General features: G+C 40.2%; 1 long non-coding RNA gene across 1 annotated transcript in view; it reads right to left on the bottom strand.

The window, feature by feature from the left end:
- Positions 1 to 1,586: 1,586 nt before the first annotated feature.
- LOC147580787 (uncharacterized) overlaps positions 1,587 to 15,940 on the bottom strand; it is a 50,599-nt gene continuing 36,245 nt past the window's right edge. The window contains exons 3-4 of the long non-coding RNA XR_015251086.1: positions 3,742 to 3,798; positions 1,587 to 2,361 (exon numbers count right to left, since the gene is read on the bottom strand). This is a non-coding gene — a long non-coding RNA (uncharacterized LOC147580787). The remainder of the gene's footprint in view (positions 2,362 to 3,741; positions 3,799 to 15,940) is intronic.

The following is a 15,940-nucleotide window of genomic DNA, read 5'->3' as shown; positions in this document are numbered from 1 at the left end:
GGGGATCAGAAACACTCAACTAAACCAAACATTTCAACTACTCAAAAAGGAGCTGACAAGTTACTCAAAACATACGAAATTTTCTTCCAATTACACAATTTCATTATCCATATCAGCAGTGGAGGATTTTAGGTGCTGGAAGCAAATTCTGACCTTAAAAAATAAAATTCAGGGCACCTGGGTGGCTTGGTCGGTTAAGCATCCGACTTCAGCTCAGGTCATGATCTCGCAGTTCATGAGTTCAAGCCCCGCATCAGGCTCTGTGCTGACAGCTCAGAGTCTGGAGCCTGCATCAGATTCTGTCTCCCTCTCTCTCTCTCTCTGCCCCTCTCCTGGTCATGTTCTCTCTCTCTCTTTCTCTCTGTCTTTCAAAAATAAATAAACATTAAAAAAATAAAAAAAAAATAAAATAAAATTCAGGGAGAAAAATGTCAGCCCCATGATTCTGATACATCGTAAAGTTGTGCAATTATTTTCTAATACATAACTAATAATATTGTTTCTGATAATGATAGAAGAGAGCATCAGTCTCTTATTTAAAAAGTTTAGGTCTAAAAAACTTCCTTTATGTTACAGAAGGAAAATTCTGCTTGAAGGGTCTATTCCTGTCCCTTTGATTATCTTCTTTTACTCTTCCCTTTCATCATGAAAAAAAAAAAAAAAAAAAAAAAACCAAACCTGTGCCCTCTCTTGTTATGTATAACATGTGGCAAAGAAACAATGGGGCATAGTGGTGGTCCTATCCTGGCTACAAAAACAGAAGAGCTGATATAAAAAGTGCCCCTTCATTTTGGTGAAGTTTAAGGTCCATGACACTAACCACAATTTGACTAATGGATTTCCTGCCAGCTCTACCTGAAATATTCTTGCCATGAAAAAGGTCATTTCCCCTCTCCTTTGCCCCCAAACACAACAGAAGTGATCTGAAGAGCAGTCACCTTAGTACCTGGGACCATCAAACACAGGAGCATTGAATGAATGAAGGCGTCACATGTTAAAGATAGAGTAAAAATAATTAGGAAGAGAACAGCCAGAGAGAGGGCCCAGACTGAAAGCAATCTCCAAGGCAGTGATGTTGGCCTTTGTCCAATGGCTTTCTGTGACTTCTATCCCTAGTCACGTCTTTGTCATTAGAAGAAATGTGGGCAAATGTGAGGCTATGCAGGTGGACCTTGCAAGATAGTCTGACAGAAGAGAGGACAAAGAAACCATGAAGCCACTACAAGAATTATAAATATTAGTGTAAATGATGTAATTGCTCGAAGTCTATTTATTAGAGGAGAGACACTGCAAATCGCTTAAAGGATGATTTAAAGAAATACAGGGGCGCCTGGGTGGCGCAGCCGGTTAAGCGTCCGACTTCAGCCAGGTCACGATCTCGCGGTCCGTGAGTTCGAGCCCCGCGTCAGGCTCTGGGCTGATGGCTCGGAGCCTGGAGCCTGTTTCCGATTCTGTGTTTCCCTCTCTCTCTGCCCCTCCCCCGTTCATGCTCTGTCTCTCTCTGTCCCAAAAATAAATCAAAAACGTTGAAAAAAAAAAAAAAGAAATACAAAAAATCACATACAATCTAGTACCTTTCTTTTTTTTAATTTTTTTTACATTTTTATTTATTTTTGAGAGACTGAGAGAGACAGAGCACAAAGTGGGGGAGGGGCAGAGGAGAATGAGACAGAATCCAAAGCAGGCTCCAGGTTCTGAGCTGTCAGCACAGAGCCCGTTGCGGGGCTCAAACTCACAAACTGAGATCATGACCTGAGCTGAAGTCGGACACTTAACCGACTGAGCCACCCAGGTGCCCCAAATCTAGTATCTTTCTAAACTTGAGTTATTGAATAATTACTACTTGATCTAAATCTTTTTTTCTTCTGTTTCTGCTTCTAACTTTTCTGCTTTCTTTGAAGGTTTTAAAAATAAAAAGACTATTGGCACTTTCCTTTGTATATACCTTGCCATAAAGAAATCCCTGATCTGTCTATAAGTGATCAGTAAGAACTTCCAGGAGGAGACAACATCACCAAGTTGGTCAGAGCCGAGGACCCCAGGTCAGGCTGCAGGGATCCAATGCTGGTACTGACCCTGACAAGTGGTTTAACCCCACTCCACCTCAGTTTCTTCATCTGTACAATGGAGACAACTAAAAACACCTGTCTCATGTGACTGGTGTGTGGATTGAATAATTCAGGTCAAATGCTTGGTACTGTGCCTGAGAGCAAATCAACAGTATGTCATTCCTTGGTGCTATTATGACCATCATCACATGCCTCCAGAGCAATCCCAGCTAATCTCTGAGCGCTAAGATCTTTCTCTGCTTCTCCTGGAGAGCTCTGCAGGAAAGGAATTTCCTCTTCCAGGGAGCTTTGGCTGTAAAACAAGTACTGAATAATAAATAATTAAATAACAATTAAAAAAAGAATGTAGACATTTACACAATGGGCAACCACAGAGCAAGACTGGCTTCTTCTAATCCATAAATGTTTCCCCTGGCAGCTAGCTTTTTAAGAGTCACTTACTTTCCCACCATTTTAACCAAACAGAAGAATTCAAAAATAAAGTTATCACATGGTTTCCTTAGCATCCAAATTTAACTCAGTTGAAGGAAGGGAAAGAAGGAAAGGACTGAGAGACTTGATGGCTGGTTAGAAAGCGAGGAGGAGCATTCTTATATTAAAAATAAGTCCCCTGGGCTAATTCTTACTTAAATGTGTCTGTTCCATATACTAGATTTTTTTTATTTCTTTGTCCAGTTATTTTCTTTTCTTTTTCTTTTTTCTTTTCAGGTGTTTTGTTTCTTTAAGTAAAGTGTTTTAAGTTATAGTTCTGGGCTTGATATGCTTTTTTTTTTTTTTTTTTTGGCACGGATGAATCAAGTCTGCTTCAAAATCTGATTTTTTATCTATATGAGTTCACCAAATGACTACTCAGCATTAAACAAAAGGGTCAAGTTAATACAAATCCCCACCAAATTAAACTCTTCTATTTAGTAGCAAAATCAACTACTTTCAGCTCTTGGTAGACAACCAAGCTAACATGGATCCCCATTTCTTGACTGATCAAAAAGTCCTGTCTCAGGGTCCCCAAAAGGTCCTTGAGGTTCACTAACTTTCCACATAGGGCTCACCTGAACCTTGGGTGACCCACCTCTCATGTGTACCCTCTAGAGTATCCAGTGGTTGAGTTCTCTCCCTACCCAAAACAAAATTGTGAAGGGTCTGGGGTGTGGACCAGTTAAAATCACAACTGTGCCGCTCAAGGCACAGCAGCAATGGGCAGAATTGCCAGCCACAGCACCTCCAATGGTCTATCGTCCTTCTGTAGAATCATCTGTAGAATTAGTTTTACTTATATTGTGATTCTAAGCATTAAATCTTGCCACGAATCCTTTATTACTCAATGTCTACCACCTGCCAAGAGGTAATAAAAAGTTGAATCAGATGCTCCTTTCTTAGGTTCCCAAGAGCTAATAATTTAAAATACAGATTATTCACAAAGGCTTCATTTTACTCCAAACAGAAATGTGGGCGTCAGTTTAGCTATTGCTTTTAATATGTTTGGTACTGACATGGTGTGCTTCTCTCACTGTCTACTCATCACCTTCAGAAATGAAGTTCTTCTCATGTATCCTGGCCTTCTTAAGCAAGACAAAGTTAGGAAAATGCCTTAACCCAAGGATAATGCTGAAAAGATTACAGTAAAAAAGAGACTGAGAAATCAGTATATTAGCACTGGTGGCTGAGAACTTACCTTGCTAAATCCATCCCCACTAAGGTTGAGATGATAGTGTCAGTCTGACTGGCAGAGCTGTTCTTAGAAAAAAAAGCAAAAGGTTCAAAGCTACTTCCTAGAACCAATGGCTTTCAGATTTTCCCAGTTTCCAGTCAGAATATATTGACACCTTGACCCAATACCCAGACACATGAACTGAAACAAAGGTTTCATGAGTCAACACCTCCCCCAACTACAGGCAGTGCCCAGTGGTGTTTGCCAATTCTGCTTGATTTCACTTTTGAAATGTTGGTTGTGACTTAGCAACTGATTTCACTATACTAATGGGTTGCAGCTCACAGTTTGAAAGAAACATGCCCCAGAAAATCACCTCCTATGCTACATAGGCCAAGCCAAGTGCTTATGAGGCAAAAACCAACGTTCCAGTTCCCATTTTAGTCCCTGATTAAACACTGCTTCTCAATCACTGGTGTTAGAGAAAAAAGTTATTTTGGCACTTGCTGAAATGGTAAGGAAGACTTTATCCAAGACTGTTGCAGTAGAGCAGAAAGATGGAGCTCAACCCTGAGTATAAGAAGGATGAGTGAGGATTTGTTATAGCCAAGGAGCAAAGTGAGGGGTCCATGGATGGAAAATCACCAAGAGGAGCATCAAGGGTAGGGGATTACTGCTAACCTGACCTAACATGATTCTTGCTAAGAACTGGCTAGGCAAGCTGAGGACAGGATTGGGGCCAAGGTCAAGGCTGAGTTCAGAAGAGGGTTCAGAGAAGTCTGACTAAAGTTTGGTGAAAGAGAGAGTCCTTTTCACCAGCAGTGGTCAACAGAAAGATGGGCAACATTTTGTTATTACTATAAGAGGAGAAACCTTCAAAGCAGAAACTGAGGTGATCTCCCCACAGGCCAGACTACCTAATAGCTCAAACATAGCCAAAGGGACTTCTAACCAAATCTCTGACATCCAGAGGTTTCCCTAAGATGACAGGAAAGGAATTAGGAGATCAGAAGAGGAGACTTCAGCAAATGAAAGATTTAATCAGTTTTTGAAAGATGGAAAGCAAAGAGGAAAATGGTAAAGATTTAGCAATTAGCTGCAAGTGAGGGTGTGCACTGGTGGGCAAAGGGGTACAAGAGCATGAGAGGTGGCCAGTCCTCCTCCAGAACCTGCAGCTGTCAGCCTTTGAGGAACCAGGCACCCAGAACGACAGGTGTGAGTCTCAGGCCTTGATGCGGGAGCAGATCGAAACCCTGAACATGAGCTGCTCAGGCCTCCATGTGCCCTTTCCTGCTCCTTTCTGCTAGCAACTACCCCCACCCCATACACAGTTCTGTGCTCCCACCCACACCTCAGTCAGGGATGGGAGACTGTGCCCTGGAGAAAATTAACCTGGGATTCTCCAGACTTGGGGATGTCAGACACAGTGTAAGGTAGGAATAAGTGAAAATGGAGGACTGGCCAAATTTTTCATCCATTTTAAGTTAATTTGTGTGTATGGTGTAAGAAAGGGGTCTTGTTTCATTCTTTTTGCCTGTGGCTGTCCAGTTTTCCCTACACTGTTTATTGAAGAGAGCATCCTTTACCCATTGTGTATCTTTGCCTCCCTTGTCATGAATTGACCATACATGCGTCAGTTTATTTCTGGGCTCTGTACTCTCTTCCACTGATCTGTGTCTACTTTTAATGCCAATACATACTCTTTTGATTACTATAGCTTTGTAATATAGTTTGAAATCTGGGAATGTGATGCTTCGGATTTGTTCTTCTTTCTCAAGATTGCTTTCTCTATTTGGGATCTTTTGTGGGTCCATTCAAATTTTAAATATTTTTTTTTCTATTTCTGTGAAAAAAAATGTGTTTGGAATTATGATAGGGATTGTATCGAATCTGTGCATTGCTTTGGGTAGTATGGACATTTTAACCATTAACTCTTCCAATCCATGACCATGGGCTACCTTTCCATTTTTTGGGTGTCATCTTCAGTTTCTTTCTTCAGTGTCTTATGGTTTTCAGGTCTTTACCTCCTTGGTTAAATTTATTCCTACATATTTTATTCTTTTAATGTATTGTAAATGTGATCATTTTCTCAATTTCTCCTTTTGATAGGTCATTGTTAGTATATAAAAATGCAACAGATTTTTGTATATTGATTTTATACCCTGCAACTTTACCAAATTTGTTTACTAACTCTAACACCTTTTGGCAGAGCCTTTAGGATTTTCTATATATAAAATCATGTTGTCTGCAAATAGTGACGGTTTTGCTTTTTACTTTTCAATTTGGATGCCTTTAAATTCTTTTTCCTGCTTAATGGCTCTGGGTAGGACTTCCAGTACTATTTAGAATAAAACTGGTGAGAGTGGGAGAGTGGGCACCCCTGTTTTGTTCCTGATCTTAGAAGAAAAGATTTTCACCATTGAGTTTGATGTTAGCTGTGGGCTTGTCATAAAACAACTTTACTATCCTGAGGTATTCTGTTTATACCTACTTTGTTGAGGGTTATCATAAACTGATGTTAAATTTTGTCAAGTTTTTTTTTCCTTTTCTGCATCCATTGAGATGATCATATGATTTTTATCCTTTATTTTGTTAATATGGTATACCACCTTGACTGGTTTATGGATATTGAACCATCCTTGCATCCCTGGAATAAATCCCACTTGATCAGGATGTATGATCCTGTTACTATATTGTTGAATTTGGTTTGCTAATATTTTGTTGAGGATTTTTGTATATATATTCATTAGGGATAATGGCTTGTAATTTTCTTTTCTTATGGTGTCCTTCTCTGGTTTTGACATCAGGGTAATGCTAGTCTCATAAAATGAGTTTGAAAATGTTCCCTCCTCTTCATTTTTTGGGGAGAGTTGAGTATGTTTTAAATCTTCTTTGAAAGTTCAATAGAATTTACCAGTAAAGCCATCTGGTCCTGGACTTTTGTTTGCTGGGAGATTTTTGATTAATGATTCAATCTCCTACTAGTAATCAGCCTATTTAGATTTTCTATTTCTTCATGATTCAGTCTTGGAAGATGGTATGTTTTTAGGAATGTATTCATTTCTCCTAGTTGTCCAGTTTGTTGGTATACAATTGTTCATAGTAGTCTCTTTTGATTATTTTTATTGCTTTGATATCAGTTATAACTTCTCTTATTTCATTCTGATTTTATCTATTTGAGCCTCTCTTCTTTGTGAATATAGCCAAAGTTTTCTCAATTTTGTTTATCTTTTCAAAGAGTCTGCTCTTAGTTTCACTGATCTTTTCTATTGTCGTTTTGGCCTCTATTTCACTTATTTCCATCCTGATCTTTATTATTTCCTTCCTTATACCAACTTTGGGCTTAATCTGTTCTTTTTCTCATGTTTTTGGTGTAAAGTTATATATTTTTTTTATTTGAGATTTCTCTTATTTATTGAGGTAAGCCTATCTCACTATAAACTTACCCCTTAGAAGTGCTTTTGCTCCATCCCACAGCTCTTGGTATATTGCATTTCCATTTGTGTTAGGGTATCTTTATTTTTTCCCTTTTTCTATTATTTTTTTAAATTTTATTTTCTATTTTTTAAAATTTACATCCCAATTAGTTAGCATATAGTGCAACAATGATTTCAGGAATAGATTCCTTAATGCTCCTTACTCATTTAGCCCATCCCCCCTCCCACAACTCCTCCTGTAACCCTCAGTTTGTTCTCCATATTTATGAGTCTCTTCTGTTTTGTCCCCCTCCCTGTTTTTATATTTTTGTTTCCCTTCCCTTATGTTCATCTCTTTTGTCTCTTAAAGTCCTCATGTGAGTGAAGTCATATGATTTTTGTCTTTCTCTGACTGACTAATTTCACTTAGCATAATACCCTCCAGGTCCATCCACATAGTTGCAAATGGCAAGATTTCATTCTTTTTGATTCCCCAGTATATATATATATATATATATATATACACACACACACACACACACACACACACACACACACACACATCTTCTTTATCCATTCATCCAGCGATGGACATTTGGGCTCTTTCCATACTTTGGCTATTAATAGTGCTGCTATAAATATTGGGGTGCATGTGTCCCTTTGAAACAGCACACGTGTATCCCGTGGATAAATGCCTAGTAGTGCAATTGCTGGGTTGTAGGGTAGTTCTATTTTTAGTTTTTTGAGGAACCTCCATACTGTTTTCCAGAGTGGCTGCACCAGCTTGCATTCCCACTTTTCTCCTTTGATTTCTTCATTGATCCATTGGTTATTCAGCAGCATGTTGTTTAATCTCTACATATTTGTGGGTTTTCTTTTCCAATTTTCTTCCTATAATTGATTTCTAGTTTCATATCTTTGTGGTTAGAAAACATACGTGATGTGATTGCAATCTTCTTAAATTTATTGAGACTTATTTTGTGACCTTAATATATGATCTCTCCTTTTGTGGCTTAATATATGATCTATGTCATGCACATTTGAAAAGAATGTGTATTCTGCTGCTTCTAGGTAGAATGCTCTGTATAGATCCATGAAGTCCATCTGGTCTAACGTGTCATTTAACACCAATGTTTCCTCATAGATTTTTTGTCTGGATGATCTATCTATCTATCGATGTGAGTGTATTATTAAAGTCCCCTACTATTATTGTATTGTTATCAATTTCTCCCTTTAGGTGTTCCTATGTTTAGCACTTAAATATTTACAAATGTTGCATGTTCTTGTTGGATTGACCCCTTCTTTATTTTTTATTAGTCTTTGTTTTAGAGTCTGTTTTGTCTGATACAAGTATGGCTACCCCAGCTTTTTTTGGTTTCCATTTGCCTTAAACATCTTTTTCCATCCCTTCACTTTCAATCTGTGTGTGACCTTCCATCTGAAGTGAGCATCTTGCAGGCAGAATATACATTCCCTGACATCATTTCCATAGCCTCTAGATGTGTGATGAATCTGAAGCTTGCCCCTCAGGATGAAGCTCCAGGGCAAGAAAATAGGCCTTTTTCACGTGAAGACTAGGGGTGCATCTCATTCTGCTATCTCTATGGTGCTCTGGGTGTGGTGGCCTGCCAAGAACTATCTCTCTGATTGTTGCACCCATAGGGCCCAGAAACACAATCCCACTGGCCACCATACCCAGGAGCTCAAAGGGCATCCCCTGTGTGGTCTGCACATGCCCACAAGCTTTGATAGTGCTGCAGGAGTGGTATAGAAGCAGGATGCTTGCCTGATGGCTTGGGCAGTGCTAGGGGAGCAGCACAGGAGGGGGCACTCACCCAGTGGCTCCAGCAGGGCAAAAGAAGCAGTGCAGGGGCTACACACATCCACCAGTGCTAACAGATTAGAAGGAAAGTACAGAAATGACCCCCATTGGTGCTGGCACTAGCAAAGTAGAGGGGATAATGCAAAAATGGCGCTTGTCAGCACCTCTGTCCTCAACCTGAGTCCAAGCAGGTTACTGCCCCTCTAAATGCTATAAGATTAGCAAATGGGGTGCTTGGGTGGCTCAGTCAGTTGAGTGCAGACTTTAGCTCAGGTCATGATCTCGCAGTTTGTGGGTTCAAGCCCCACATCAGGCTGTGGGCAGACAGCTCAGTGCCTGGAGCCTGCTTTGGAGTCTGTGTTTCCCTGTCTCTCTGCCCCTCCCCCCCTTCTCTCAAAAATAAATAAACATTTAAAAATTAAGAAAAAAAAGATTAGCAAATGAATCTCCCTCATGTATGGTCTAGACAGTTTTCAAACTGTTTTTTTGTACTGTGTCCCAGGGCAAGTGAGTTTGTGCATGAGCCCTTTAAGAATGGAACCCCTGTTCCCTGTAGGTCTCCTGGACATAGGTTTCATTGGTTTTCAAAGCCAGGTGTTTTGGGGCCTTGTCTCTCCAGCGCAGGTCCCAAAGGTTGAGGTGTCTGAGGTGGAGCACAAACTCCTAATGAAGGAGAAGCTCCTTATCTGTAAGGTCCATTCTGATTGTGGGCTGTGGCACCAAAAGTAGGGTTTTTGCAAGACCGCATCTCTCCTCTCCCACCTCCCTCCATGTGGTCGTTTTATCTTTTGTTGTGGAAGAGCTCTTCAGCTAGTTTGCAGGCCTTTTTTGGAGAGAATTTTCCCGTATGTAGCTGCAGGTTTGTTGTGTCCATGGGAGCAAGTGAGTCCAGGATCTTCCTATGACACCATCTATCCTTGTCTAACCACAAATCAAGTAAAGCATAGGGTAAATACATTTTTAGACACATAAGGACACAAGAGAATTTACCTTCTGTGTCTTCTTTCTTACGAAGCTGCTAAAGGATGTGTTCCAGCAAAACAAGGGAGTAAATTAAAAAATAGGAAAATATAAACTCCAGGAAACAGGAAATCCAGCACAGGAGGGCCAAAGGGAAGTATCAGATGATGTTAAAGGAGAGTCCCAGCATGGTGGCCGGCTAACAGAGGGCTCCAGGGAAGGGTCTCTATGAAAAACTTGTGAAAAATAAAATCATAGTTTCTGAATTTTAAATAGAGATCTCATGTTTAAAAGAAATACATTATAAGAATATGTTCACCCGCCAGAGGCGGAGGCATGTTGCACATCAATTCTTGACCAGAGAAAATCTCCTGACTTTTATTTACAGACAAGTACATCTGAAAATTGCTTTGTGCTTAGCTAGGCCTTGAGATGATTGGGCAGCAGAGATGAACCCTGTGGTCCTCAGCAGGTCAGAAGTCAGACCGTATAACTAAACGTCAGCAAACTTAAAATGCACTATTGAAGGGGTGATGATAAGACACACCTGAAAGAGGTCTCAGTTATTTGTTTAGTAAAACATTTATTCTCTACAAGTCGTCACAATATTTGCCAAGGACAGTAAAACCTTTAATATCAATGAAACAATCCTGAACTGTTTGCATCACTTTGTTAGTGGGTTAGTTATGATCTTAATTTCAGAGTGCATAGATCAAGTTCTGTTTATTGTGAAGGCTGGCTTCCTTTACCCACCTTCCCCCCCAAGAAAAAGATATAAAAAGCTAATAATGTTTGAGCCTTTGAGAAACAACACCTAAGGGCATTTATCAGATCTGATGAAGCAGGTAGAAATAATTAAAAGCAGATATACAGAAAACTAAGGCATTTTTTGAAATAGGCAATTAAATGCAGGAAAAACAAAAATTTGTTCAGTAAAGAAAATGTAATCATAATTTATAACTTACTACTAGGCTATGTAGTCAGCAATATTTATGTAGTTTAATAACGAAGTAAATGGGGCACCTGGGTGGCTCAGTCAGTTGAGTGTACAACTTCGGCTAGGGTCATGATCTCACTGTTTGTGGGTTCAAGCCCTGCGTCAGGCTCTATGCTGACAGCTCAGGGCCTGGAGCCTGTTTCAGATTCTGTGTCTTCCTCTGTCTCTGCTCCTCCCCTGCACAAGTTCTCTCTGTCTCTCTCTCAAAAATAAAGAAACGTTTTTTTTTTCTTTTTAAATAATGAAGTAAACAGTATATTGTGTGGGGGTGGGGAGGGGTAAGTGGTGTGAAACTGTAACACAGAAACTATTTTCAAAGTGTGGACAGGGCTTAGGAAAACAAAGATAGGGAAGTACCCTGAGCTAACAATAACAGGGGGTCATTGCCATTTCTAGGCCTGAATGTTCAAGGGCAAGGGGAGGGGCAATTATCAGAATCCCAGAGAGCAGCTGTATAGATAGGGCTGTCTGCCAGAAGGGGAGGAGGGGTCCTATCCAGAAGAATAAATATCTCATCTCCTTTACAACCCTCCAATCCAATCTATTGTTGATGCCTCCATTAACCAGAGGCAACCCAAAGCCAGAGGATTAGGGAACCTGTGCACTTCATCCACAAAGGTCAGCCTCCCTGGGAACCGACTGGGTAAAAAGAGGTACATCTAGAAGAGGTAGACAGTGTTCAGCAGAGAGGTAAAACTTAATGACTAGAAAACAATAATGTCTAAAATTAACACATCAAAAAATGGTACCATTAGCCTGCTATTTAGAATTGAACTAGCCAACATTTTGAAAGTGGTTGCCTCTGGGTTGCCTCTGGAAAGCAGGAAAGCGATTGAGAGAAGGTGTACAAGAAAACACTGTTTTTCATGATCAAGCTTAGAATGATTAGAGTTTTTAAATATTTGTTTCTATTACTTGATTAGAAATAAAAAATAATAAAATATTGCGAAATGTTAAAAAAGACCAATAAAAAAAGAGAGAGAGAGAAAAGAAAAGAAAGTAGGCATAAAGGAGAAGAAAAATGTACCAGCTTTGATTTTTTAATCTGCCTGTGGGAACCTAGGTAATCTTGTCACTGGGCCTCAATTCTCTCATCTGAAAAGCAAAAAGAGTCCCTATCTCAGAGAGTGGTGGAGATATTTGAATGACACGATGTGTATAAAACATGTGACACAGGATGAGTCCTTAGCTAATGAGAAGGGGGGATACCCAGAGGCATAAAGAGAGGGAGCAAGAATGTTAAAGTCGCTAAAAGACAGTATCTTTATACTTGATTGAGTTCTTATACAGCTTCTCTTGAAACGTCAGCATCTAACAGAGTCTGGCTAATGTCAAGTGCTGGGTAAAAATCTGTGGAAGTGTTCTATCACAACACTGCTAGTGTTACTTTCTGCCTCTCTCCTTGATGTGATGTAATAGGACAAATCCAAGGGCCTTTTGATCTGGTTCTCAAGGTTTCACCTTGACCTTGACCTTGCAGTCAGTCTCAATCCCCTGATTTTTCCAGCTTACCTTCCCTGCAGCCCCCACCTACCTCCCTGCGGGCCCCCAGCCTACCTCCTACAGCCTTCAGTCTACCTCCCTGCAGCCCCTGCCTACCCTTGCAGGCAGCCTCCTATGCCATGTTAATCCTTTTTGTATGTGGAGCTTCTCAGACTCGTCCTCCATCCCTAAAGCTTCTCCCCCAGCCTAAATATCAAGTTGTCTGCCCTCTGCACTTTGGAGTCTCTTCTGTGAGGTTGTGGAGCAAGTGGGGCTAACCCTTTAGTGGGGAAGGTCCATTAGAACAGTTCTGCTGCTGATGTTCCACCAATGGCTTCACAGCAGGAAACTGAGGCCCAGCGGTGCTTTTCTAACACAGTGATGGCAGGATTGACATACCACAGATAACATGAAGATGGTAGGATTGAAGCACCACGGTTGGTATGGAGAAGAGGCTCTTGTAGTTATGTCACAGGGTCAGTCAGTCCTGCCTTCACCTACTCACACTTGGAGAAATGCTCCAAGGAAGGGTTCTGATGTCACCTTCTTGCTGCTCTCTGGCTGCCCACACGAGACACAATGGTCTGGTTGGAGAAAACAAAATCCTTTGAAACTGGTATTTGTTAATATGTATTCACCAACGCGGGACACGTTTTTTGATGGCCTTTCAGTGAGCAGTCCTTCTTCATTGCTAACAGAGCCCTTAATATGGTAGTGACTCCTCCTTGTCAATGGCTGCCTCCTCTTTGCCATCATTGGTCCAGGAATATACATGTGTCCAGAGTCTACCTCCAGGAAAGATCTCTCTCCCTGATGAGAGAGCTGCAGGAAGAGGAGGCCTTTTGCTAAGGCCCTCCTTGCTTCCTGCCCAGGATTCCCAGGTGTGTGAGGCAATACAACCTCCAGCTGAGGCAGCCATCTCTGATTGGAAGGTGGGATGTTGCTGACACACTGAAGATGGGAAAGGAGCAAGACAGAAAAAGCCAGACCCTCAATGAGATCAGTGAGTCACAAAACTGTCCCTGGGCCCCTTCTAATGGTCTAAGCTATTATTGGATTTTCTGTCACTTGCAGCCAAAACAATCCTAAATGATGCAATGTGTATGCCATTAATAGAGATAAGAGAGTAAGTTTTGTCTGTTTCATACTGTCTGAGTGAGTGTGGGTGTCTTTTTGTTCAAAACTCAACTCTACATTGGTACTTGGGGGCATTCTTGCAATGACAACTATTAGGTCTGTGAGTGGAATCAAAAAACTTGTACCATCAAAAGAACTGACATAATCATGCCTCACATTCACAGCCCAGATACTGCACATTTTGATAGACCACAGGGTCAATGTCACTTGCCTTCTTCCTAAGGCCAACAGACCTGATGCTACACTACATTCTACAATTATGAGTTACATGGCTCCTATGACGCTGGGAGATATCTTCTAGAGAGGCGTTCCAGGCTATGTGGAAAAAGAGGAACATATCTCCTACCTGCCACAATGACAACAGACACTACAGAGGTGGGACTCACTGGTGGGTCTCTTTTGAGGAGAGCCAGAAACTCTGCCAGGTGACATCTTGGCCTGTGTTTATAGAGAGATGTTGCCTGCATTCCATCTTTATAAGATAGAATAAGTAGTACCATAGAAGGCTCTAGAATTTTGCAGCAGGCTTTGGAATTGTCGATTTCCTTCATAATAGGTGGATAATAGAAGGCACCTATGTCTTTCAGAGGAGGAGTTAACGTGAAACAACACAGCCAACCCTCTAAGAATAATGGAGACAAGTTCTCAAATGTCAGTGGGCACAAGAGTGACATAGAAAGTGTGTTTAAAATGCCACTTCTGACCCCCACACACAACTTTTCTCCCCCACAGTGAAGAAAATAACGTTGATCACTGCAAAAATTTAAGCATGCTGAAAAGCAAAAAGAAAGACAATTAAAATCACCAGAAATCCCCCTACTCTGAGAAAATTCACCATGATAATGTTGGTGTCTGTCCCTCTGTTTGCCTTTCTGAGCATTTATATGCACCCACAAGCATTAATTTACAAAAAGTCAGCAAAAATGGTTATTATCCTAGATGCCCTTTTTTTTATAAAAAAAAAATTCTTATTTATTTATTTTGCCTTTCCTTCCCCAGAAAATCAGTGTTAACATTCTGGTATGTGTCCTTCCAGACTTTCCACTTGTTGATGGAACTACACATAAAAACACTGGAACAAAGACAGGATTATTTTTGTCATTATTTTTATATAAATATGTGACCATGTTATATACACACATCTCTTCTTCCTGCTTATTTAACACTTCACGTCAATTAGTATAGCATTAATTCACCCCTTTTAACAGCTGTATAATATTTCACAGCATGAATCACCACCATTTATTTGTTCATTGCCCCATCAAAATAAGTTTGAAATCAAGACCTAAATTTGAGACATTAAAACATAAAAATCCTAGGAAAGAGCATAGGCAGTAATTTCTTGGACATCAGCCAAAGCAACATCTTTCTGGATATGTCTCCTGAAGAAAGGGAAACAAAAGCAAAAACAAACTGTTGGGACCATGTAAAAATAAAAATCTTCTGCACAGCACAGGAAACAATCAACAAAACCAAAAGACAACCACTGAATGGGAAAAGATATTAGCAAATGATGTATCCAATGAAGGGTTAATATCCAAAACATATAAAGAACTTCTACAAATTGACACGCAAAAAAAAAATAATCCAATTTAAAAATGGGCAGAAGACATGAACAGACATTTCTCCAAAAACGACATGCAGATGGCCAACAGACCCATGAAAAGATGCTCAACATCACTCTTCATCAGGGAAATGCAAATCAAAAACCACAATGAGATATCACCTCACACCTGTCAGGATGGTTAAAATCAACAACACAAGAAACAAGTGTTGGTGAGGATGTGAAAAAAAAAAAAAAAAGAACCACTGTTGGTAGGAATACAAACTTGTGCAGCCACTGTGGAAGACAGTATGGAGGTTCCTCAAAAAGTTAAAAATAGAACTACCCTATGATCCAGTCGCACTACTGCATTTTTACCCAAACAATACAAGAACACTTATTCAAAGGGATACAAGCACACCTCTGTTAATAGCAGCATTATTCACAATAGCCAAGATATGGAAGCAGCCTAAGTGTTCATCAACAGATGAATGCATAAAGAAGAGGTGTATGTATATACAGTGGAATATTATTCAGCCACAATGAACAAAATCTTGCCATTTGCAATGACATGGTTGGAACTAGAGACTATAATGCTAAATGAAATAAGTCAGTCAGAGAAAGACAACTATCATATGATTTCATATGAGAGAGAGAGAGGCAAACCAAGAAACAGACTTTTAATGACAGAGAACAAACTGATGGTTATCAGAAGGTGGGTGGGTGGGGGATAGATAAAATAGGTGAAGGGGATTAAGGAGTACATTTGTCATGATGAGCACTGAGTAACGTATAGAATCATTGAATCGCTATATTGTACACCTGAAACTAATATAACACTGTATGTTAACTATTTGGAATTAAAA

The sequence above is a fragment of the Puma concolor genome, chromosome B2, assembly GCF_028749965.1.
Source record: "Puma concolor isolate L17-30 chromosome B2, mPumCon1.1.hap2, whole genome shotgun sequence".
Lineage (NCBI taxonomy): Eukaryota > Metazoa > Chordata > Mammalia > Carnivora > Felidae > Puma > Puma concolor.
The sequence above is the reverse complement of the archived record's forward strand: the minus strand, read 5'-3'. Positions and strand labels throughout refer to the sequence as shown.